Below are 25,691 nucleotides of genomic sequence, written 5' to 3'. Positions count from 1 at the left end.
GATTTCTGTTTTCATATGTTAGTTTAGCATTTCTGGAATATGAAAGTTCGGAATGTCTTTTCCTTAAGGATTGTTATATTTCTATTATATTCTGCGTGTATGGTTCTAGCTATTCTGTAGTTAGCATCAAAGCAATGCTTTAGCATAACTCTGCGTAGTGGCATAGGTGTTTGGCTGTTGATATTTTACGTAAAATCATTGCAGTGTAGATAAAATTGGCATAATCTTTTTTGTTCCTAAAAGATAAAGCTTTTAGTGCAGTGCTATTTATACTATAGTGCTATTAATCTGTTTAATTTATAATCTGCATAATCAATAATTATTATTGTTGTTGTAGGTGAAGTGAATGTGTGGCCTTCTGTGCATGCTTATCGGTAAACTGGCTACTAAGTTTCAGTTATCAATATAAACAAAACTTTATATTTTCGTCGGTAGTTTTGTTTATCATCCAACCCTATTTGAAACGAAATTATATCCCCCTTCCTTCTCTCTGTCTTCCCATGGTAATCTACATTACACAAATATTATGATGCGGATATCCTCCATAAATTCAACTACTTGCGGTTTGCAAGTACAAACAAAATCCCTGCTCATTCGACACCCGCTGACTTAAATCTCAACACTGCACTGTAGGTTAACGAAGATATTTAGCGGAACTTCACTACTGGACGGGAAGTGATTACTGGAGGCGGTGTTTAAAACCTGACTTGCGAGTCCTAGCCTCGATTGCAGCGCGTTAGAAAGTTTATCATGTTCTTGCTGTCATTTCCTACTCGTTTTGAATGTAAAAGTGACTTGACCCGTGTGTATGTTGCCTATCTTATGTTCACTAGTGGTGCTCACGCAGTTGACTATGGTCAAACTAGTGACGGATGCTAAACCAGAGCTCTTGCAAGTAGTATATGTTATTTTTCAAATGTTCATTACCTTGACGAAACTGCTGACCAAAACATCTTCTTACTCGTCTCTCTGATTTCTAGCAGGTTTGGTAAGTGGGCCAGCAGGACACGTTACCTTCATCTTAGATATTTACCATTGTTAACAATATAATGAGCAGCGCATAGTGAACAAGACTTTTATTTTCCTTTTTAGCATGAAAAGAACCATTTTTTTTTGCTGATAAAAAAATGCAAATGAATCAAATCTAACATTTTCATTCCCGAAGCTCAAAATAATTTGCATGTTTTTAAAAATAATATTTTCTTCTAATAGTTGTACGGATGTCTAACATTGACAGATGTTTTGGTCATTGTTGCTCATATAATCGACCGAACATCATGTTTCCGTAAACAAAACTGTCACTTGAATGTCTTATAAAAGAAGAAAAAAAAGTCTTAAAACTGTCGATCATCAGAGTATATTTATCAACTTTATATGTGACTAAATAATACATGCGAAATGCAATATATACATATTATTACTAATAATAACATTTTCTTTGATAAAATGTTAGCTCTTAGAGTGTTATCTGAGAAGGTATATAAAAGCTTGGTTATTAAATTTATACTTAACCAATGAATTTTTTTCCCCCCCCAAAATGTACATTCATTTAAGTTTCACCCTTAAGTGATTTTTATGATAGACAAAACATATACAGACAAACGTTTATTTATCCAACTAAGTTCTTCAATTTTGTTTTTTATATCAAACCTACACACAAGTTGTCGTAAAAATCTAAAACAAAAGTCGTTTGTGATCGAGCGGTTAAGAAATCCCGTTGATGTAGCGCTGGGGGAAATGTTGTGAGGAAGGCTGTTTCAAAAAACAGAAGTAGATGGGAAGTTGATTTAGTAGGCCTGAAGATGAACTGTGTATTACTGACTGACCAGAAGCTACACTGGTTTTCATCGTTCCTCCACTTTACGCCAAACATGTTAAAAGGAAAGTGGAGGCGCGATGAGGACCAGCGTTCAGAATGAAAATGCATAAGGCAGCAACAGAAGATCTATGAGAAAGTAGAACGTGTGAGTGTGTGTGGGGGGGGGAAGAGGTCATATATTAAGCAATTGGCCTATTATAGCATCACGCATTATAGGGAGGTTTTTTGATGCGCCACTCCAAATGGAAGCAAAATATTGATTGGACTGATTTGGGATTAATACAGCTCTTAGGAACTGTATAGGCGAGAAGTCAGTGTCTTGAACGGAAGGATACCAAGTTTTTTTTAAAGAGGCTGGGGATACTATGAATGTGATATGTTTGCACTAGTAAAGGCTACGAGTAGTTGTATAAGTCGTAAGATCCCCCCGAGAAGAGAAATCACATGTTGATAAGAGATCTGAACATTATCAATGGTAAGGGGAAGTGAAGTAAAATCTTTCTTACGCAATTACGTGCAACTGTATATGCAATTCTGAGTATTTACTTCCAAACTTAACAGACATATTCGCACAGCGGTTTACTAAGAAAAGCTGAAGATATAATGTCATCGTATAAGTTCAACAGCTGTTTTGATGCTATTCCAAACCTGTCATCCATTTCCCTCTTCCTGAGCTTTTCTTTCCATAGGACAAGTAATATTTGACTATAAAATTACTTGAAAACTACTTGTTTTCTTTCTTTCTTTTTTTTTTTTTCAGGCAGGCATGAAAGATGGTTAGCCTGCACGCGCATTCATACACTACACTGGGGATCATCCATTAATTACGTAAAGCTCTTGGGGAATTTAGGTCCGATTGTGACAGTAGGAGAAGAAGAAGTCTAATAACGCTACACAACAGAAAAAGTTTTTCCTGTTTTTAAAATTACATTTCTTAGTTATTTCTTTTTCCAAAGACGAGCTATGAATTTAGTGTGCACTGGAGCAATAGCTAGTCTAGCATATGCTTTTTTTTAAAATAAATTATTACATTACCCTTAAGTTCGTTGATCAGAGTTTAATTTGGTTCTTTTCAACAGTGAGTAGGAATTTCATTTCTGTCAAATTTCGAAGTTCCTCTCAAAACTCATCCGATTGATATATTTAGATTTGATTATTAGCAAGTTGATATAGTTAGTGGTTAATGTTACATATAACATTAGTATTATAGTAAATAGGGAAGAAGAATCAGATAAAATCTTACATATATACACTAGTGTCCAAAAAAAAAGGGGGGGGGAGACGAGCTATATTTTTACTTGTATGTGAAAAAACTTTCATGGCTACATCCAAATGTGGACATAAATTTTTTGCCGGCATACTAATAAATTATATTTATAAAAAATGTGTTATAAATTTCGTACAAATTAAATTGCAGTACGTTTTTGGCAGAAGTTACAAATTTCCTAAGAACGTAGTTAAGGAATTAATTTACAGTGCTTATGAAAAACTATGCGAAGAAACATTTCGGTATGGAATATGTCCACCTCAAACTGCGGTGTAACTCTCACAACGTCGTACCATGCTGAGCACCAAGTGATTCAGTTCTTGAGGCAAACTCCTCCTTCAGAGCAAGAATAAGGCTTTGGTTGTTTTCTGAAGAGATGTTTCGAGCAGCAGTGCGTCTTCCTATTGCGTCCGAAACGTGTTCTGTGTTTGAGATCTGAGGAGCGTGCTTGCCCATTCCATTCGATTCATATCCTCGGTCTCCAGAAATATCTCCACTGCTCGTGTACGACGTGGTGTGACATTATCATCCATAAAAATGCATTGTTCGCCTAGATGCTGGGGTTATGGTTTGGTGAGACATTATGCTTCGAACATGACTTTGAAGAACTTCATTGCAATATCGTTTCACCACTCATAGTCCCCTTTTTTCCAGCACTTGTATCTCGGTGCGTCCATTAAGCATAATGTCTCACCACACCATGACCCCAGCACCGCTGCATCTATCCTTTTCAAGAACATTCTCCCGATGTTAAGCAGTATCACTTTCACGTGAGCATTATACGTATGTCTACAAAAAAAAAAAAAAAAAATCAAACTGTCCACAAGAGTGATGTTGAATAGCATCACCAGGATCAACTTGCACCCTAGAAGTATGAAATGGTCCTAATGTTATCTTTCCAGTACATTGTATTTATTTGGTGACAATTGAAATGTTGTACATAGATTATTAATACCGTCGGCCTAGTTGTTCCAGTGGATGAAATCTCCGCTTCTCAAAACCAATCAACAGACTGTGAATTCGAATCCCATTGCGACATGGACGTTCGTGAATGTAATTAGGTGGAGATGATTTTCAACGCTCGGTCTCGAGTAGGTTTAAAAAGTTTATATTTGGTCTGTAGAGCAGAGTTCCCGGAATATCCTAAACCGTAGTCCATTCACCGTGTGTGTTTGTATAGGTTTGTAATCTTTCGTAGACGGGATGCTCATTAAAAAAAAAAAAAAACATTTTTTTTAATGTGCAACTTTTGGTTAATCTGAAATCAAGTAAAGCATTATGCAGTTTATGGACTTGTGAATGTTTGTGCACGATTAATTGAACAGGATGTTTTACAAATCATTGCTGAGAGACAAGGTCAGATGGCGTCAGTATTATATTCGAATTGCGTGAGAGGAAAACAAGCGCCCTGGAGGAGCATGAGAATGGTGTCTTTTGTTTAAGACTAATTCTCTCGGCCTCAATTGCAAAGGTTGCGCACGTCACGTACGCAATGGAGCGAGTCAGAATTTTTCAGAATGAAATTGTGCGCGTTGAGTCATCGCGAATAATAGTGCCGCCCTGCCCTCTCCCTCCCCTTCCCCCCCACACAGATTACGATACTCAATCGTACTAGTAAGAAAGCTGCCCTCTTGCGATGCTACCTTTACATCGATGTCGGAATGTTTATCCACATTCTTTAATCGCTTTGTGTTCACAGGATACAATTCTATGTGAAAGAAAGGTGAGGGATGAAATCTCCGCTCCTCAAAACCAATCAACAGACTGAATTCGAATCCCATTGTGACATGGACGTTCGTGAATGTAACACAGGATTTTGTTGCTTCCTTTATTGAGAAGAAATTAAAGGTAGTCATCTCTCAGCAAATCTCCCCACCCTTTTGTCACAAGCTTCCAAATCTTCTCCGTGTTAAGTTTACTTACCTCTTTTTTAAAAAATAATTTATCACATTGTTGTGACTTCAACAATTAGAATTAACACGTCGCTGTTTTTTGAAATAATAAAATAAATGAACATGATCAAAAACATCCTTCCTCTCCTAAAAAAAAAAAAAAAAAGTATTCAACTACCTTGAAAATTACTGAACAGGAACGAAGTTCAAAATGTTGAAGTGCTGATTTTTTAACTCGCAAAATATTCATATTTTTCAACAAAAACATTTTTAAAAAATGCGTTAATTTTTTTGTGACGCAACGTCATTCTCATAATTTCCTCTCTTCCCTAGCATAGAAATGCCACACTTTTCATATCTCTTCCATAGTCTGCTAAGCATATAAAATAATATTCAAATAGGAAGTCGAAAGCACTACGGGTTTATTACGGAGCTATGCAAATCCCCATTTGTATGAATGACCTCATTTACGAGGTGAGAAAGATTTTATGAGTAGAAAGTAAAAAGTTTTCCTTTCATTCGAAAATTAATATTTGTTTAATGTTAATAAATATTCCAAATTTCATGAAGGATATACTGTAACTGGTCTTAACTACAAAAGAACTTACTACCTAGAGAAAATTTTCATTCTTTTGAAAATGCAATAAATTCATTTTATTATTTCTTTCTTTTTTTTTTTTTTAGAATAGTATCTTCGGGGAAAAATAATTAGCTGCTATGTTCAATATATATGACCGCTTTTTCTTATTATTCTAAGTAAACCTGCTGATAAATAATGTCTATTTCTTTGGTTCGCGGCTGTAATTGCACGATATGTTAATTGATGATAAATGCCTTCACATCCACCATGTTAGATGAAAGAAAGCTAGGCATTTTAGTGAACAAATTATCATTATGATGAGTAATTTTAGGATTAGCCTCACATTAAACAGTATACTTCAAGAGATCAACCGCATCTCTCCTTTTCTGAGAATTGTACTGAGCATTTACGCATTTTCTGAATAAAGAAAAGGCAAAACGATTGTTTATATGATTATAACTTATACTCTTAAAGAATTTCATATTTTACAGGATGTGTTGTGATAAAATAATTTACATTGAGCATTTTAAGGGTGTAGGATTCAATGAAAAGTCTCAAGTTATTATTATTTTCTTTTGACTCTATTAAACTATAATAATTGCGGGTAATTACTATAGTTTAATAGTATTGTAATTACGGGTAAATCGTTAATTTGTTGTGGCATGTGCAAATTTTATATATCAGTATCAACATTTATTTTACAAGTTGTGCCAACATTAAAAAAAAAGACGGTCGTAATAAATCTCTGGACTATTTAAAATCAATTTTTGCAGTCCCCCCCTTCAAGTAACATGTGATTTCATGGATTGGAAATATGCTAATGAAAGAAGGGAAAAAAAGAATAAATGAGAGCATATCATATAGAGATAATGGCGTGGAGAGAAATGGGGAGTATCCTGCAAGTAATATGTGTTTTAAGAGCCTTTCGAGATATGGAATAGTTAAGAAAGATGACTTTCCAACTTTTATATTTGGAAAGTCTTATTATTAAATAATGTATTGTGAACAAATCATATCGTACAAGATGAAAGGGCACATATTAAAGATATTTTATCATTTGTATTATTATATTAAAAAACAGCGAAATGAATTGGGGACCTTGGGAGAGAAAAGAGCGGATTATGTGTTTGCATGATTAAACCAGCAGCATTATTAATTCAATAGAACAGCGATTGGTGAAGCCAGAAATTAGGTAGTATTTAATTTAGTTACAAACGGAGAACTACTGCAATAATGACTTTTGGTGTTAAATATTCAGAGGACAAATCTAAACTTAAGTGGTGTTATACGAGGGTTGTTTGAAAAGTTTGGTAAATTTCCAATAGACGGCGACACAATTCGCTCATTCACACCAGTGCTGGCACGTATCATCTTTATCATGACCCCTGGCAAAATTTAACCACGTGCGACGCTTAGTTCTCGTTTGGCAAACATTTAAAATGACCGTGTTCGCATTTTTCATAAAAATGGAGAAAAACGAGTTTCGTGCAGTGATGAAACACTTATTTGAAGTGGACGGCCGCGCAGATCAAAGCCGAGTTAATGCAGTTCATGGGGACTCTGCACCAGCATTAAAGACTATTTATTTTGGAAGAAATGAGTTTAAACGTGGTCGTAAGTTCATCGAAGATGAAGCGCGTTCCGTACGCCCGACTGAGGTGACAACGGAGGAAATGATTGACAAAATCCATGGTATCGTTATGGAAGACAGCCGACTGAAAGTGCGTGAGATTGCTGAAACTGTAGGCATCTCAACTGAACAGGATGTATAATATCCCGCACGAAAAATTGCACATGAAAAAGGCTGTGCGCGCGATGGGTGCCGCGATTGTTGACTGTCGATCAAAAACATGCGAAAAGACATTTCAATGCAGTGTTTGCCGATGTTTAATCGCAATTCGCAGGATTTTTTGTGTTCGATTCGTGACAGTGGACGAAACTTGAATCCACCACTACATACCTGAGTCCAAGCAGCAGTCAAAACAGTGGACAATAATGTGAGTGAAAAACGATGGAGCGGATTGTTTTAGAGAATTCTTCTCTAAAACAATCCGCTTGCAGTGTCACCACAAAATTCTTACGATACATTCTCTATCTACGACCATTGGTAAGTATTCTGTCTCCAAGGAAGGGAAAATTCTCGTTAAAATAAAACAATTATTTTAACAAGAATTTAAAATTTATAGAATTTATAGCTTTTTAAGTTGATACTCTAGAGCAATGATGGCGAACTTTTTACCCAAGTGTGTCAAACTTTTTTTTTTTTAAATATTGATGTTGTTGATGTGCCACTTGCATACATGCATTATAAATGTAACTACATAATCATTGATGGTGACTTATACATATCATATTAGGCTATTTATTTAATAGGACATTGATATAAAATCTATGAATTCATATTATATAATTAATTTAATGAACTGAAATTACAAACTTACATTACATTTAATGACTTTTTTGTTGCTGACTACTGGTAGAAAGTTCTTTCAATGAACAAACCTACCTTCGCCTTAACTGAGAGCGAGCTTACACGATTTATCGCAGTTTTTTCATCAGAATACCAATATTTTTCAACATCCAAGGTGTGTCACCTGAAACCCTCAAGTGTGTCAGTGCTGACACGCGTGTCATAGGTTCGCCATCACTGCTCTAGAGTAATTCTACCACTTTCCACTGAAAGTTTTCCATAACAGTGGTTTTGGCTATGCATAGCTGCTCTCCAATCTTTGTGAAAATACAGGATGATCAAAATTAAAGTGTCCCTTTTTAAGACCTTGTGGAGCGCCATCGAGTGATTCAAACTGGCATAATGCTAAAATACGTAGACTACTAGAATACGCACAAGTTACTTCACTGTGCGTCATACGGAAGCGATATCTGAGAAAGGAAAATGAGTTCCAAAAGTCACCACCAGGGTGTGTGCGGCAAACACCAAATAAATTCGGTCGTCCATAGTGATGACTAACCTTTTGAAGCTGTACTACCTAAACAATCACAATACTGTTGTTGTTGCACTCTGCGAATTTCGTCGCCTCAACAAATGTCGACTAGGTTCACTATCTCCATGTGCTCTACCGACGAATGATTAGTCGTTTTGAAGAAACAGGATCGTTTGGAGTTAGAGCTGGCAGAAGTCTCAAACTAGTCATTTCATAACAAGTGAATGAAGCCGCTATTGCTGTTGTGAAGCAGACCATGAATAAGTGTTGGTTCCTGCAGTGCACGTACTGTATCAAAACGCATGGGTGTACCTTACACAACTGTTTGGATTCTATATAAGATTCTGCATTTCCACTCATTCAATATAACCCTGACCCAGGAGTTGTGCCCGCATGACTTTGAAAGTCGACTGATATTCGCTTTAACATCCCTTGCTCGAGTGGAATTTTACACTGCTTGGTCGTGGATGTGAATTTGTGGGGAGACGAGGTTCATTTTCATCTGAATATACCCACAGTTGCCGGGTATGGGTCTACGCAAAACCCTCATGCGATCCAACAGATTCCCTTTGCATTCACCCAAAGTTGCTGTCTAGTGGGTTTATAGCTTTGTTTGTCATTGGACTATTCTTTGAGTATATTTTCTAGTCGGTCCTGTGACCGACTGGAAAATATACTCAAAGAAAATTCTATCAATATTGATAGAAGCGTTAAACATAGTTACTTAGTTACTGCCGAGAGGTGTCGCTATATGATCAACAATTTTGTTATGTCATAGTTACAGCAGTGCCTATGCATGAATTCACTCATTTTCATGCAGGATGGCTCCCTTCCACACATCGGTCGGTCCTCACAGAAAGTTCTTCAAAATTTAACGGAAGCCAGAGTGACCAGTCGTGCGTTTCCCACTGCATGGCTGCCTCGTTCACCTGATCATACCCTCTGTTACTTTTAGGGATTTGGGGATTTCTCAAAAATCGAGATCATCCTGATGACTTGCCAGTGCTGAAAAACATAGCGCAGCATGTATGCAACACCAGTCCCGACCAGCTGCGTTCTGCCTTTGAACATGCTGTGCAAAGGATGCAGTCTGTGGCATGCCAGGGAGGGGCACATTGAACAGTACAACTCATAAATACATAATGGAAGTGAATATAATGTGTTATTTATGCTTGTCGCTTTTCTCTCTCTTACTCACAGAAAAATTACATTTACATTCGGTATATCGTACAACGCCCCTGGTGGTGAATTTTGGAAGTACCATTTTTTTTTTTTTTTATCTCTCAGATATAGCTTCCGCATGACGCACAATGTATCCCTGCAAAGTTTCGCAGCATTTGGATCACTGGGTGACGCTCCACAAAGCCTTAAACAGGAATACTTTATAATTTTGATCACCGTGTACATTGTTTACCAATTGTCGGTTTTTCACTTTCAACTTTCTGTAACGTTATGTAAGGTTTTGGAAAACTTATCTCCATCTGTAATGCAGAGTATTTTAATATAAGGTGTGACACCTTTTGGCTACTTGTATGCGGAAATATGACTTCTGCATTACTTCAACCTTGGTATCACTTCTAGGTCTGGTCCCACTGATGCGTTGAAGTGGTTGCCGTGCTGACCACTTCAACTGAGATATGAGTGGCTCTGCTCAATGGCAGTTTTTTTTTCCTGTTTCTGAGTGGAGCCATCGCTGAGATTTCCTCTGCATGGCAGGGTGGGCCTGTCGCTTATTAAAATGATCCTTCGGGTCATCGCACTTGCTGAATTTAGAGCGATTTGGGGTGAGTTTTTGGAGACTTCACTTATATATAGTGAAACCAGTCTGGGCACAAAAATGGTATCAGTTTTTAACATTAGTTAAAAGTTTAACATTAGTTAATTTAAATTATTTAATTAGATTTAATTTAGTTTAATTTTTTTTTTTGAATGAAGAGCCATTTTTGATCTAATTAAAATAAAATTCCGAAGAACTGCACCTCAGCTCAAGCTGGAGGGCGGGGAAAAGAGGGGAGAGTTTTTTAAGAAATGGAATAGAATGAGAAGATGTTTTCATAAATAATTTTTGAAATATTATTTATTAATACGGAAAAAGCGTAACAAATATCTAATTAGGTAGGAATTAATGTGACTTTTGCTGCTGAACTTCTTTAGCGAGTCTCTCAAACAGTAGGCGAGTAAGCCGTAATTTTCATCTTCAAATATGCTGAGAGACTTATTATTCAGACGGTTTCTTGATTTATTTTTAATACAGTTCATGTTCAAAAATATTTGATCGCAGAAATAGGTCAAGCAAAAACTGAGGGAAGTCCAAAAGCAAAAATTTTAAAATTTATATGCGTGTCGAACACATGGATATTATTTTGTTCCTGTTTTTAACCATTTTATACTCGCTACTGGCTCAACCACTATATTTAGAATATGTATAATATCGTGTGAAAAATATCTAATAAATAATGAGGTTGTTCTTTATGCTTAGAGTCAAAAATTATTATTTTTTAAAAATAACTTTTTTAAAAAAGAAATTTTATTTAATAATTTAAAAAAGAATAATAATAATGAGTTTGTGGGCCGTTCAAGGAATTTCCTTGCCTATTTTGGTAGCCAGTCCTCTACTGAATAAATTAAACACAGTCAGCTGTTCCAAGCACTTTCGTAATGACAATAAATAAATTTCGTGTAATTGTTGCAGTTCATGCATTCATGAATTTTTCTTGTAATATAAGAAAGTTTCCCGTATATGATGAAAATTTTTTATAGTTCTTGCGAAAAACGATATGATTATTTCTACATATGCAAGGTGGAAGTCGTGGCTGAGACAATGCTCTTCACATTATTCAATAAGTCCTTTATTGGATAAAAAATGAAAAAAAAAAAACACGTGTTTTTATGGTTGAGGTAGGTACAATACAGTATTGCCGGTTTTTGCCGCCTTCCAAACTTGTTGCTTCTGGACATTTTATGAACTGCTTTAGTGGGTTTACGACGCCCACTTCATGCGCATAACACAAGTGATTGTTAATCAATGATTCTGATCGTACTTGAAATTTAAAAAAAAAGAAGAAAAAAGTGCTTATACATTTCTTATAGTTACCGAGAATAACGCATAACGTACACAAAGAAACTTTTATGCAATAAAATGATTAGGAATTAATCTACACAGAAAAAAAAAATATGACAAATTCCTGAAGAAAAAGAATTTAAAAAAAAAAATGTATATACATACACTGCTTGGAAAGAAGTTAACAGATACCCCGATGAGCAAGGTGCATGGCGCCATGTAAGGAATTACATGTTTGTAGCTGGTATTAATTGCAGGAATATGATGCTCCCAAGTCAGCACAACTATGTCCGGGTGGAATGGCCAAAGTGTTGAAAAATTGTTGGCAAGTTGAAAAATTGGGCCATCCCAGGTCAATAATCAGTGATACCATACTGAGATGGAAGCGCAGGGAGTCAACTGCAAGTGCTTCCCCAGTAGACGATTCACCGAACGTGACCACCTTAGGGTGCTACGAAGAATAATGTGTAAAAACCGTCATTCATCGCCCAATACGTTGGGTGACGAATTACGGTTTTCATGAATGCAGAGTTCTGGGCAACGACTGGTACACGAATCTCCACAAAAACATTCAGAACCGAGGCTCACAACATGGGTTTTCATGGTAGGACCGCAATATGCAAACACCACATTACCTGCGCCAACTAGCAGCATCGTCTTCAGTAATGCAAAATGCAGGCACATAGAGACGTGGAAGCTTGGAAATCTGTGTTATGGAGCGATGAATCACGCTACACTCTATCCAGCAGATGGATGGGTGTGGCGGATGGCCGGTGAACGTGTCTTACCAGAGTGCGTAACCCCATATATTTTTTTTTATTTAACTTGTGAAAATATACATTAGAAGATTGGTAACAAAGGACTATTTACATATAAGTGTATGAGTATATATTACAAAGAAGGAAGATTTTCCTTTCAGGTATATACACAGTAAAGCAATAATGAATCAACATTACAGTTCAGTTTCACTCTTAGTTATCGTTCAGATTAAGTGTATTGTCGTCGGCAATCCAGATCAGCATTCCAGTTGGATTCCAATCCTCTATGAATTTCGCAACAGTTCTTGTTCCTTTGTAGTAATCAAGTTCCAGTGAAGGTCTGCTTCGTAGTTTTCGACGTAAGCTATATATAAGGGTTTGTGCCAATTCGGTGATGGATGGGTGTTGGTTATTTCTTGTGTGTTCTAAGTAGAAGCTGTGGATGACGGCCTTAGCGCAGATGAATAGGAAATTGCATATTCTGTGTCTGTTTAATTCTGTATGGACTAAGGTTTCTTGACTGCATTCGTAATTACAAGTGCTAGAGGCAGTATTAAGAACATAGGTGATCATCGCTTTGTTATCAGGACAGGTCAGGTATGTGTGTTCCAAGGTACCTGAAACTTCAAAGAACAGATCGGTTTCTCTAAGTTGAAATTTGTAGAGTTTAGAAGGGATTGGCAAGATGTTATGCCATAATCTCCACTGTATGTCGGAATCTGATTTGGCACACTTCGATTTATATGGAAAATCCCACTGAAATCTGGGTGGAACGCACAGCTTTGTCGATGAGAGGGTTAAGGATGAATACATGAAGGGCAAAGTTGGAGGCCCTGACATCAGTAAGTGGTAGATTTTCTTGTAGTTGTAGGGAAGCATTGGAAGTGAGGCTTCAGGTGATACAAGATGGAAGATCGGTTCCGCGCTGTTTCTAGAAAGAATACGGATTCCCTGAGGTATAGCGATGTCTGGATAGGCTTTTATAATAGCAGCTTGCATCTGTCGACATTGCTTTTCCGTTTTGGGGTTTTTCAGTGGTAGGCGTATGAATGTTTTCCACTTTAGGGTTTGGGTCAGGAGGTCCCCTATGATTCTTATTCCTGTCCAGTTCCATGTCGGGAAAAGCAACGGTTGGCCAGTTGCGAGACTTGTTATGTTTCTGTTCGAAAATAGTGGTTCTGTAAGTACAGCTGACTCAGTTGATCCTATCAGTGTGTGATGAAGTTCTGTGTTTTTCCACCGCTGTAGAGCATCTCTGTAGAAATGAGATAGTTTAGGATGTGATGGTGTAGATCTGGCCATTCGGAGGATTGTGGAAAGTGTGAGTCCTCTGCTCGATGATTTCATGATGTAAGCGAAGGTGGTTACGTAAGTGTGACGAGACTGAAGTGTCTTTAGGAGAAAGATTATCCTGAAAGATCTAATCTTGTTTTCAAGGGAAATCAGGCTTTGACCTCCCTTACTGAGTGGCTTGCAGAGTTCAGAGTATGTTGTCAGTTAGTATTGTTCCAGAGGAAAAGTGTGATTTCCTTTTGGATGTGATGGAGAAAGTCGTCAAGGGGGGGGGTGAGTACTTTGAGGGTATGCCGTAACACACCTGCAGCCATTTGGTTAACTATTAGTACTCTTCCTCTAAGTGAAGACATGGAACGAATGCTGTTCGATTTACCTAGCACCTGTTTTAAACGGTTGTGCAGCTGTGTCCAGTTCAGTGTGTTATATATTCTGCTGTTGCCAAGGTGAACACCTAAGTATCTTTGTCCTTCACTTGACCAGGTACATTCGATCGGAGAATCATTTCTACTGTGTGCTTCCTCGGTTACTGTCATTTCTTCTTCTTTTCGGACTATTAGTAAAGTGACGTCATCGGCATATGCTGAAAGGGTTGTTTTTTGATGTGGCTCTGTTATGGTGGTTCGTTTGGAGATAATGGTGTCGTGTATTCTTTTTAAGAAGGGTTCTATGGCCAGTGTGTATAATTGCCCAGAGAGAGAACATTCTTGCTTGATCCCTCGAGAGTATGACAAAGTGTGAGTGAGCCTGTTGTTGATTTTTAAACAGAAGTGTGCATCTCTGTATAGCAATTGCACTGTTTCAATGATGAGAGGACCATAGCCAAATGCCTTTAGAACTTCATAAAGGTACTGGTGTTCTACCCTGTCGAAAGCCTTCTCCTGATCTAGGCTGACGAGTGCTAGGCTTTCATGTTGGCGTAACCCCATATATATATACCATTAAAGCGTAAGGTTGTCATGTGGCAGCGAAGCGAACATCACTGGGTTTCTCTCTCTCCAGTGAAAGGACATCACTTGATGTAAACAAATAAATTTTGTGAAAAATATATCATATGCGAGGAAGGGATCGAAAGAGTTTAATGTTTCCGAAGGGCTAACGAAGCAATAAGGAAAAATAATATATAAATAGAAAATAGAAATAGAGGACGTGAAGGTTCTAACCTTATTTCAAAACCGAATATATGTAGAAACTTTGAAGGTTTCAAAACTTGGGCCAGTGAGCTATGAGAATATAGTCGTTGGCACCGTATATTCGCCTTTTATGAGTGCATTTGATAAAGGTTTCAGTTGCCTGACAGCTGTTTTGAACTGGTAGTTCAAAAACTTTATCAAACCTAACTTTTAGAGCATTTGTTTAAGTGAACCTTTATCAAATACACTAATGAAAGATGAAAATACGAACTGTGGGAAAGAGGCAGTGTCTTTTAAGTAGTGTAAGCTAAGCAACTCTGATGCCAATGATTTGTATTTTCATAGGCTCTCTCTCTGATCAAAGTTTCTACATTTATTCGATTTTGGAATAAATTTGGTTTCTTAATATCCCCATCCGAAAAAACCTAACACCTTTTATTCCTTTATAGGAAGTAGATGAGTCCGTTTAGCCCTAACTAACTTTTGGAGAATGAGGAAGAAGTTCACTCTCCACAGTTAGCCAATCAGAAATAGCTGGCCCAAGACTATCACTAATTATATTCGGCATCCAGTGAAGAAACGGCTGACAAGTGCCGCCATCTCGTGATCCCTAATCCTAACAGTATATTTATTATCTGAGATAGTGTGGGTTCTACGGTCGATTTTCTTTAGTTCACGGGACGATAAAATTCGCTTGCCCGTGCCAGCGATCGATTAACTCGGGAATAGGTCGGAAAAAAAGGTCTAGAAAATGTTCCTCAGGTCGCGACTAAAATTGAATGTAGGTATTTCTTCGGGTCTTTATATAATTATCATATAATAATTATATAAAGATATTACTTCTTCCCTTCAGGTATTAGGCCTAGTGGCCTATTACAGGGCTATCTTTAGCTAGCCCTTCTAAGTCGTACCCGTCCCGAGGATAAGGTGGCTAGCCCTATGCCTCCCGATGTTTCCTATGTCTGTAGCTGCGTGTATTCATGGGACCGGTTTACCTGCTTGCGGGAGGAAAAACCCGATAAACTGGGGAGAAAAACCCTGCAGTCCACGCCCAAGATCGGCTAAATTTGGCTGCATGAGTTAAATGTCCACGCCTGCAGTCCACGCCCAAGATCGGCTAAATTTGGCTGCATGAGTTAAATGTTAATGATAAATAGGGTGTTCTAGAAATTATGCTTTCCACTAACATCTTTATATGCATAGTTGGTTAAGTCTTATTGCTGCAGAAGCAAGCTGAAATGCATAAAGATCAATTTGATTTAAATTTAAGGGGGAAAAAAGTAACTGGAAGTTATAGATTTCAGGCTGATTCACTTATAAAGACGTCATTAATGCACTAATAAATGTATTAAACGTTCTGCATCAGAAAGACCAAATTATATATATAACATCTCTTTTAGCCCTTTAGGCGTTGCAGGCATTTTGTACAACCTCTGGAAAATACTTCCTTCATTTCTCTCCCCCAATCTCTTGGCTACTACCAAATCCTCTTAATTCTCTGTGCGAGACGAATTCAGTATTATACCGGATATTTTGGTCGTTCATCATTAGGCACAATCACAGAGAACAAACATTTATGGGAATCTTAATTAGGACATGTGGTGATTAGCAAGGTCAAAAGGATATTGCGAGAGTTTTTATTTAGCACTACCGGATATATAACACTGTTCAGAATGATCAAGGACACAAAGTTAAAACTTCAAAGCAGTTTAATTTCATAGCTAATATTGCGAACGAAAAACCCAGGATTATTTATTAAATGGACTGACATTACTTGAAATAAAATATCCATTATATCCATTTGAAAAATGAATCCATAATTTCATATTCGCGAACAAAATGCAACTCGTGCATTTAATCATCGCACAAATGAAATTAAGTCATTTCCATTGAACTGTAACTAAAATTATGATTTGTGTGTATATATATTAGCAGAAAGGCTAATAAACTGGTTTAGAAATAACTTTTGCTATACGGGATCAGTTGCGATCTTCTGTGCAGTCTGACTCGAATATGCTGTTATATTTTAACATTCGGAGATTAAATAAAAATATACTAATAATTTTCATTTAATAATATAATATTTTAAAATAATATTATCTAATAATAAGAATTTTTTGCTCATGATGCAAATTTACACAGATAAATCAGGGATGCTACTGATATGCTGCACTTACAGAATGATTAGAATAGGCTGGAACTGTGGGAAAATGATAATGTATATCAATTCAACATACATTTTGGCGTGATAAGATTACCCACAGCATATTATATTGGTGAGCATATGCTTGAAAAAAAACTGAAGCTAGGGGTCTTGGAGTTATGGTGGTTAGGAATTTGAAATTCAAAAGTCACATAGCCAAAATCTTAAATACAAGTCACAGGATTATTGGAATACCGAAATGAACATTGACGTGTAAGGAAAAGAAAGTTATTGTTCCTCTACAAGGCTTCGATACGCCGCACTTGTACTTTTGTGCACATTATGTTCCAAGAGAATAAAGAAGCTGTGGAAAAGGTGCAAAGAAGAGTTATAAATATTATATCAGGATTAGAAATGTAGATTATGAGGAGAGATTGAGAGTGTGTGGACTTGAAGAGTAAATAGGAAAAAGAGGGGTGATATGATAGAGGTACATTGGTGTCGAAAACCTATTTATGAAGATTACAACCGCAAATTCAGACGAATCAGCTCGTGGCAATTTGTTAATTGCCACGAGCTGATTCGAAAATTTGAACGCGGGTACACGTTCAAATTTTCGAATCTCACGTAAAAGAGTTATGTCACAGCACGCAACAGGATAAAAGGCAATTTTGTTTGAAGGAAGCTCTTTTCGTGAAGGAATAAAGTTGCAAACTTGGAGTCTTGTAATGTTTCACATCACCTAGACGATTTCAAGCGGGGAAGAATTATCGGAAAGCTTGAAGAAGGCCGCAGAATTACTGATATTGCCACAGAGTTTGGAATCTCACATAGCGCTGTATCAGGTTCTGTGCAATGTTCCAAACTAATGGAATGTGTTCTAGACGTTTGCTAAGAGGTCGCCCTCACTCTACCATAGAGCATGAAGACAGATTTTTGATTATAAACAGCAAAACGTAATCGATGTACCATGGCAGATCAGCTCGCAAGTCAGCTCCATTCGAGCACAGGTACGTAGATATTTCGACAAACAGTGGCAAGACGTCTGCGTCTCTTTATCCATTCTCATCGTAGAGCACGTTTTCAGTGGTGTTGTTTCTATAAAATTGGACAAGACACAAATGGATTAATGTACTGTTTACAGATGAGAGAGTCGTTTTCGTCTTTCCTCCAATTCTAGAACGACACTTGATCTAGTGTTTAAATGGTACTGTTTACCATCTTGAGAATGTTCTTGAAAAGGATAGATATGGCGGTGCTGGAGTCATGGTGTGGGGAGGAATTATGCATGATGAACGCACGGAGCTACAAGTGCTGGAAAAGGTGTTATGACAGATGAACAATATTGCAACGAAGTTCTTCGATCGTGTTCGATTGTTCCGTTGGGTTAGCGAAGATCATTTTTATGGATGACAATTCCACACCACATCGTACACGAACAGTGGAGATACTTCTAGAGGCCGAGGATATTAATCGAATCGAGTGACCAACACGCCACCCAGATCTCAACCACATATTTGGGACACAATAGGAGACATATTGTTGCTCGAATTTCTTCCCAGAAAACAAATAAGGCCGTACTTGCTCTGAAGGATGTGGGCGAGTTTGCTTCAAGAACTCAATCATTGGTGCCAAGCATGGTAGGACGTTATGAGAGCTGCATCACAGTTCGGGGTGGACATACTGCATGCTGAAATGTCTCTCTAGATAGTTTTCTGTAAGCACTGTGCATGAATTCCTTAAGAACGTCTTTAGGAAATTTGTAACTTTTGCCAACAACATTGCAATTTAATTTTTATGAAATTTCTAACACATTTTTGTGTAATAAAATTTATTAGTATGTTGGCAATAAATTTATCCCCACATTTCGCTATAGACATGAAAATATTTTCATAGGTGAAAATGTAGTTCGTCCTTTGGCTTTTGGACACTAGTGTATATAAACTTCTAAAAAGATGTTATAGAATATTAGTTGATGGAATTTTTATTTATATCGAAAGTGTGTAGAGGACAGTGGGCATCCGTGGAAGAGAAGTTTGCATGCTGTTATAAAAGGGGTGAGAGTCTTACTGAGAAGCAGGTGTGTGGACCAGATATCTTGTTGAAGTGATGAGTGCATTTAAGGTATGATAGCAGTTTCAGTTATCTCCTTACGCAGTGTAGTGGAATGCTGCTAGGTAATATTGCAAACCATAACAATATGATTACTGTGTGTGTGTGTGTGTGCGCGCGCGCTTAATGTGAATTGCACCCATAAACGGCTCTAAACCTGCAATGCATTAGTACTGTTGGTGAGATAAATATTGGAGAATCCCGAAGCACTACTCTACAAACCAAACAGTTCTTTCCAAACTAATTCAAGCCTCTAATAAGCAGTATGGTTGTAGTTTCACAGTTGGCGACGATATAACTTAGTACTTAAGTGACTTTCTCAAAATCCATTCCCATATTGGGATTCGAAGCCACTGTTTGGAGAAGGGTTCGCTCACCCAACCAGGCAAATCTAGACCAGATGAATGCATATCAGGATCCTTTAATTCTTTCTTCATTTAATATCTTTTTTCATTCAGATAAATCTCGTGAACATCTCAGTCATCGTCATTAAATAAAAGCATTCAAGTCATTAACATCAGAAGCAGATGGTCATCTGTCCATAACGGTGGCAGTGATGCACATACTGAAAGATCTAAAGAGTAAGTCACTAAACTTATGGCAGACGTTGAAGCTGATCTGACATATTAATCCATACGTATTAATTAAACGAATAAAATTTCTTTTAATGATCTTTAAGTCCTCTCTAGATTCATGTACTGCAATAACGAGAATCCCAGATTTTGTTTTGTTTGGTTTTAATAGCCAAAACAAGGTAAGTATGCAATTTTTACCGTTCGAGTGATGCGTCAATAACATTGATAAACCCATTACAGTTCGCTTTGGGTTAAAGTTTAAACTTTTCATTTATAGGATGAACTGCAGCCGCGATAGTGTTGTTTAAATAGAAAAAATCACTAAAAAAGTGTAATAATTGTGGTCCAGTGTTTAGCTGCAACCTTTTTTTGTTTTGTTTTTGTACGAAGAGTTGATTGACCACAACACCGCTTTAATATTATATCAATTTGTAAAATGTGAGACCTTAATACAACTTACTCGGTCATTAACACTCCACCAAAGACACACACAAAGTTCCAAAAGAATGGGGCCAAAATTTTTTATAACACTTATTTTCATTTGAGACTTTTACGTAGAGCCTGTGTAGCTCAGTGGATGTGGCGTTTGCATACCATGGCGCTTGGCCGCACGAAGGAAGACTTGGTTTCGAGTCTAGTCGCCGACTAGAGGAAATTTTTCTAAGCCGTTTTTCGACCGGTTCCCGAGTTAGTCGATCTCTGGCACGGGCAAGCGGGTTTTTCCTCCCGGAAACTCGGGTTTTTCGTCCCGTAAACTCAAGAAAATCGACCGTAGAACCCACATTATTTCAGACATTAAATATATTGTGTTAGGGTCAGGGACCACGAGATGGCGGCACATTTGAGCCGTCTCTCTTCACTGTGTACTGCTTAATTAGTGATAGCCTTGGGCCATCTATCTCTGATTGGTACCAGTGGAAATCGAACTGCCTACTCAGTCGTCTCCAAAAGTTAGATAGGGCTAAATGGCCTCGCCTACTCCCCGTATACGGGAATAAAAAAAAAAAAAAAGGCAGCTGATTTAGCTGAAACTTCCAGGGAGTCAAGGACTCATTGAAGGAAGCCATATATCACCATGCCAGATGTCACAATAGACATGCACTCAGCACTTGAACAGGCAAACTTCCACTTACCCACTGCTCTGTGAGAGAAAAATCTAGCTCTCATGCCTTTTTTTAATCGCGCACAAACTGAACTTCCACGGATTTCCCCTTGTCCTCTATCCATCTTTAACATAAGGAAATTTTCACAACCAATATTATATAAATAACACTCATTCAGAAGTTTATAGACCTCAAATTGTTCCTCTATCTGCTGTTTACCACATCTGCAGTCATCATACTTTGAGAGTATGTCGAGAGTATAGTCTTTGTATTCCTAATCGCGATATCATTTTTGTAACTTTTCCTTGTTTCCTCTCTACAGCTTCTCTATCTGCTCAGACCCGAGGAGACCAAATATGCGCACGGTCTAGCCAGCAAAGGTTGGTCGATTGGTAGAGACTCTGCTACTAATAGCTCAGTTAAGTAAGTTTGAGCGCGGTTAGTAGTTGGAAGGGGACCAATCGTTCGATGCTGTTGGCACACTCTCCCTCAATGAGTTTTTGGACTCCCTGGAGGTGTCAAATAATAATAATAATAATAGTCCAGATGCAGTCGTATTAAGGCCTAATAAAGAGACAAAATAATTTCTTTATACCTAGACCTCAATGATGGTTTCAGCATCGCCATTATCTGCTGAGTCTTATTTGCAACATTTGCTATGTGACCTTTAATTTCAACTTCCCATCATATCTCCACATCGCTAGTCTCATCAGTTTCTCCAAGTGTAATCTCATCAATAAAATACGCTGTTGGAAATCCTATCATGCCAAAATCTATAGCACTTATTAAGATGAATTACTAGACATGGTCATTTGTCCACACTCCCAGCCTATTCAAATCATTCTGTAAGATGCCTATCCGTAGCATCCTTGATTATAATTTGGCATCATTAGCAAACAACTGAGCATCTCATGTCAAGTTCCTTCCAATAATGTATGTATGTATTCCTTTCAATAATGTATGTATTGAACAATTATCTAAACTAAGAACCAAACGTTTTGTACACCACTACTACCTGAAATCTGACAGATTCACAACCATCGTATGCTACTTTCTTATATACATGACATGGATAAGCGAGTGTCCATCAGCCATCCACTTACCCATGTCAATAGTTTATATTACAGTCATATATCCTCTAATTTATGCCGCAGCCTTTCATGTAGTATCCTGTAAAAAGCCCTATTGTTATAAAATATGCGGAAATTGCTCAGACGCAACCTTCTTTGAATAAACTTATACCGTTCCTTGAAAAGTCGAATTTTTATCCATTTCTCTATATGAGTTCTTAACAACTTATCAATGCACTGAGATAACTAAGTGGATAGGTAAGAATGATATCGAAGCAATCGATAGCGTCCATTTCGATGTTTGCATAGAGATGCTATATACTTGATCCAACGATCCACTTATATACATGTCCCTCTAAATATGACCATTACTTTAATGCTAAATCTCATATTGCAAGAAACACTTTTAAAATTCAGGTCGAATTTTTAAACCTGTAAAAGCTAAGTTCGTGTTTCAAATGAAAGAAGTTACTATTTCGACAAAAGGAGAGGAAGAAAGGAGTCGCCCAGAAGTTGTCATTTTAACGACTTACTAGAGCTTCACCAACTGAACACTTATTATTAATTCAGCACAGTTGAATCCGGTCCATCCTAACGCAAGTGCTTTCATTTGTTTCCGTTATTAGATCACTGGAAAGCTCATGTCTCATTTTCCGTATAGATTTATATCGGACCTTCGTAACCCAATGCCGCACTTAAAGTGTAAACTAAAAGACTGACCTACTTCACAAAGAATCAAATTCTATTAAAGTATTTGACTATACTATACCGACGTGTACACCCAAATTCTCTTAGTCTTCAAACTACACCAACCCCGTGAAAGTGTGTTATCTTTACAACTTCGGGAAGAGGGGACGTAGAATTAAACTGTTATAATGTCTCCTACTGGATTTGAAGAACTTTGATTTTTGGAAATAATGTTTGCATTTTTCTGACAGTTGCTGAGAATTAATAAGATGCTTCTTCTTAGATACTCAAAATGGATGCGGAATACAATGCACGCCGATAGTAGGACGAAATCTCAATAATTGCAGTTTGACTTCAAAAACCCATTTTCAGGTGACAAATATTCAGGGGAACATATGCCGAACAGTTTTTCAATATCTGCACCAAAATTAGAGTCCATGATATTTCCAATAGAAGGCAATGCTTCCCACGCTTGAATGAATATCAATACTGATATGTTGAAGAAATTGTTCTAGACCCGCACAGAAGTAGTTTAGGCATTAGATGTCGCCATTTAGATGATTCACTACAGTACTTTAAACTACTTGAAAACCAGCGGTCATTCCTGTCAGAAAACTAGGCTCTATTTCGTCGATACTTTTGAAGGAAAGATGACTATCGTGAAAAATGACTAAATCGCAAAGGTTAGCAACCATTAAAAAATAAAAGTAAATCAACCCTATACACTTTTTAATTCTAGAAAGAGAGCAGGGACAGTACTAAACTACATTGTAAGCTATCTCACCGGAAAAATTCGTGCGATCTCTTGTCGATCGTGCATGGACGAAAACACCAGCAGAAAACCACTATCATCTTGTGTTCATAATCCTAAATAGTAGAACGCGAAATCTTCGATGTTGTTAAATTACAGTGATTAAAAACTTTCTGGAAAAAAGAAAAAAAAAAACTCTGCTCACGTTTGCTAAAAATTACTCAATGGAGAACGGGCTGAAAAAACAGTAAAATTCTTCCAATGACTAGAACCTCATCTGTAAGATGCGATTCTAATCATTGAAAGAATCTGCAGATCTGGCATAATTATGCAAACGCATTTTACTGCAACATAAAACTGTTTGGTTTTTCCCGTTAGTCTGTACAACTAGCAAATGGTAACAGCCTAATAAAATATAGCTGATTTGTTTCTGGTATGCATAATTTTTCCATGTCTCAATATACCAAAACTGTTATAACGTCTACTTTCAGAATGTTTGATAACGAATTCTTCATGAAGAATTTCACATCCCTTGTTCCTCAAAACACACAAAGGCTTATTGTCATCATCACCATCAGCTAACTCCTTTTATTCCCATATAAGGAGTAGGCGAGGCCGTTTATTATTATTATTATTCGTGACACCTCCAAGGAGTCCGAAGACTCATCGCGGGAGGGCATCTACTATACAACTGTCTCAACCACTACAACGAACCTCTACTACCAATCATCTCCATCAACGCCATCTACCGTCCACCACCACCACAACTAGTATTTTTTGTCTGTAAATTGCGTGTGTTCTGAAGGGCAGATTTGTTTGTATGCGGGATGAAAAACTCGAGTTTCCGGGAGAAAAAAACCCTGCTCCCCTCGTATGAGATCGGCTAACTCACCTTCGATTGAAAAAGTCCACAAAAACCATGACGAGAATAGAACTTAGGCCCGTCATTCTTCTGATTGCTCTACGGAGACGCTCTAACTTTTGAAGACTGAGAGGGAAGTTCAATCCCCACCATAACCAATCAGAGAGATAGCTGGCCCAAGGCTATCAGTAATTTTTCCAGGTGCAAAGATAAAGAATGTTGGTGACGCGGCAAGTATGCAGAAGAATGAAGCGAACAAGTTAATTTTTTTGGCTGGCACATATGATTTGAAAGGTGAGAAATATGCAATAAGAGAAGATATGAGAGTTATTAGTTGAAGCAAAAATGAAGAATAAGAAAGTAAAGCTTATGAGTCTACTGTCTCGGTACGATACGACAGAAACGAGAAGGGCCATGTTTGCCAATAAGTCAATGACAATATTGTGTAGAAGGAATGGTGTGCAGTTTATTGATTGTGGAGTAAATTTGATGGAAAAAAGGATTTATATATGCTCGGCAGATACATTTAAACGGTTTTGGAGTTAGATGTTTAAAGAAAGTGTTTTTTTAAGTGAGAGTGTGGTAGTGCAAAACCTGGGAACTAGAGATCTTAGGGAGAATGAATTCACGTTTGTGTCTTGCTGCCCTGTGATAAATGAGCATGTGTACCATAATGATTATGCAATGCCGAATGGGATTTCACAGGTCTACAATTTGAATGATTTGGTACTGACATTACACAAAGGTAACCATGGGTACAAAGGAATGTTGAAATGCATGTAAACGAATGCAAGATGTATCAGGAATAAGGGTGAGGAGTTTATGGCATTGGTAAGCTCGACATGACCAAAAATTATAGGCATCAGCGAGACATGATTAACTGAAAATGATATAGTTATAGGGTAGAATGTAAAGGGTATTAATTTTTCAGTGAGGATAGAAGGAACAGGACATTAGGTGAGATATTGCTGTGATAGCTGAAGAATTACAACAAAATTAGAAGTTAAAGAGGATTTTAGGTCTGAGGGAGATGGTTCATTTGAGGCTGCCTGATGTGAGATAGAGGCCAATAAGACAAACTACGTTGTTAGTTGCTGATATAGACCGGGGGAGGGAAGATGTAGATGCCATGTATTGGCAGATTAGCATGATGTGTAGGCTGTACAATTATTATGGGTGACTAACTATTGGGACATCGATTGGAGGGTAGAAAGGGGACATGGCAAGATGGAAGTGGGATTTATACAGTTGCTAAGTTGCTTACATGAAACATGTTATAGAGGGGACAAGGGGTTTGAGGGTGTTGGATCCGATAATAGCATGAGATCTATCCATAACCAAGGTAGACACTATGCCTCCAATTGGGGAGATGCCAAACATCTGGAGTTCTCTGTCAATAAGGAGTTGTTCAACTATAAGGCTGGTAATTATGAGAGACCCAGGAATCTTCTTGGAATAGTGTCACGACTTGAGAGGCTACAAGAAACCAAATTGGAATAAATGCCTTCCATACAACTAGTGTTGCAAGGAAGGCCAAATCAGACTATGAGAGAGAATTAGTCAAACAAGCCAAACTAAACACAAACGAGTTTTTTCGTTATGTAGCAAGTAAGAGGAAAACTGACTATGGTAGAGTCACTTTA

At 37.5% G+C, this 25,691-nt stretch overlaps 1 protein-coding gene across 1 annotated transcript in view; it reads left to right on the top strand.

Annotated features, from left to right (window-relative positions):
- The first annotated feature begins 778 nt into the window (after positions 1 to 778).
- Positions 779 to 25,691, top strand: part of LOC150101819 (carbohydrate sulfotransferase 1-like) — a 52,481-nt gene continuing 27,568 nt past the window's right edge. Inside the window, exon 1 of the mRNA XM_090401064.1 lies at positions 779 to 988. The gene's annotated coding sequence lies outside the window, so the exon portion shown is untranslated. The remainder of the gene's footprint in view (positions 989 to 25,691) is intronic.

Source organism: Typopeltis vanoorti, chromosome 11 (assembly GCF_054136105.1).
Source record: "Typopeltis vanoorti isolate ZY-2024b chromosome 11, IOZ_Tvanoo_1.0, whole genome shotgun sequence".
NCBI lineage: Eukaryota > Metazoa > Arthropoda > Arachnida > Uropygi > Thelyphonidae > Typopeltis > Typopeltis vanoorti.
This window is presented reverse-complemented; position numbering and strand designations above follow the sequence as displayed.